A 2,013-nucleotide genomic window follows, 5' to 3' on the forward strand; every position below is an offset into this window, starting at 1 on the left:
GGCGTGGAGGCTCGGGGAGTGGGTTTGGGGTGGGGGAGGGAGGGTCGTGAGGATGGCGGGTGTTTGTGCTTGAGCATTACTAATGTGCAGATCTAAAATGCCTCAATGGACGTCTCCGTTGAGGGATGCTGAGGAAGCAGCGCCGCCATGATCAGAAGCCATTGCGAGTTGTCCACCTGAAGTTCAAAAGCCCTTTTTTTTTAATTCATCATGAATAGTTTTTAAAACCTAAGATGTAACAAAAGTATAAAATCACCATATTTAATAAATACATCTGCCACGAGCATATGTTTACGTGATATTAAAAAAAATAAAATAAATTGGTACATATGAAGATGGATGGAGTCAACATTAACTTGAGCCATCGGAGTATGTTTTTGTCCGTCTGTTGTCAGTGTTTGTTGTTTTGTTTCGATCTGTCAAAGAAGAAGTTTGAAACACTGGTGAGTGTTGGTGGTTGATGTGAACTGATTGGGTGAACGGCACTGTATCTTCTGTGTCTTACATTGCAAAATGCGATATTTTCTCAGGTCTTAGGTTATCTCTTTCTTAATATAATATGCATATCAAGACAACGTAGACATGTTTAACATCAGCACCGGTTTACAGTATGGCTAAAATTCATCCAGTATGGCCACACAGTGTGAAAAAAAAAAGTATGAATGAAGCCGATTGGACTGACTGACTCAGATGATCACACCGCTCCTGGGCATGATGGGGAAACAGATGCTGACAGTGCCCTGCTTCACCACTTGTCATGACCTTGCAAGAAGTTGCCGACCACACTTGGAAAATGACTTGCCATTGATTTCCAAACGCCTCTCTGTCGAAGGGTCCCTACCAGTGAAGAAAAACTTGTCTGATGGACACAAAAGGCTTAAATGGAGGACAAACATATTTATGTTTAGTAAAAGAAAAAAAAACATCAAACATGCAAATTGTCAAAATCTGCTGTATTGACTTTGAAAAATAGTATGTATCCTTAATGGTGTCTGTTGTGCTATTGTGCATTTGCACTGTATCAATGTCAAAAAAACAATTGTTGCTGAAAACCTTAATGTATGAACAAAGAGTGCAAAAATGTCACACGTGCCTGTGTTGTGTATTTCTTTTGTCTCATCTCAGCATTGCACATACTTAATCCTTTTTTGCTGCTGAAACTGAAGAGCCATTTTAGGGACTGTGTGGCAGATTTTAAAAGGTTAGAGGGTTATTGTAACTTCCAGATATCTAGTATATGTTGACTAGACTGTACTCTTGCATGCACAACAAAGTTGATTTATAGGATTTTATGTAGCAGACGGTAAGTACAACCAGTTGAGTTGCATACCTGCTATGAGCTCTTAAGAGTGCCAAGCAAGACACACTGGTTTCTGCATTGAAAAGTGTTGACATTGATTTTACCTGACCTCCCCCTAGAGGTGCAATTGTGCAAGAAAGCTTAATCACTGACACTAACTACAGTTGTGCAAAATGACTAGATAAGGTAGATAGATAAGGTTCTCTGCTTTCTTCTGTTCATTATTTTGGTACCTTAAGTATCTAACAGATTTTTTTTTTTATTATTTCCTGTGAGTAACTGTTGGAGACAAGGTAAGTACTCCTAAAATTAAACCTTTCTTGATGGATTTATAACAAAGGTTCCCCTTAGAGTGAAACGTTTTAATCAAATAAAGAGAAAGTCTTTCTTTGAATAATATAATCAATTTTATTCATTTGTAGCGTACAAGATAAATTATTGTAAGTTAAGCCGAGTCAGGATTCAGGATATCAATGTTATCCTAGAGGGGCTATTTGTTGTGTAGTCAGTGGTATCGTACATGCATAAAATAGTAATAGTAATAATAATGATAATAATAATAATAAACAATAGATACAAAAAAGACATCACACTGAATTAGTTCAAAAGAAAACTATAAAAAAATATATATATATATATCACATCAAATGGTCATGTGAGGATATTTAAGAAATCAATGGATCTTGGGACAGACTTTTTTTTTAATTTTTTGC

Source organism: Plectropomus leopardus, chromosome 9 (genome assembly GCF_008729295.1).
Source record: "Plectropomus leopardus isolate mb chromosome 9, YSFRI_Pleo_2.0, whole genome shotgun sequence".
NCBI lineage: Eukaryota > Metazoa > Chordata > Actinopteri > Perciformes > Serranidae > Plectropomus > Plectropomus leopardus.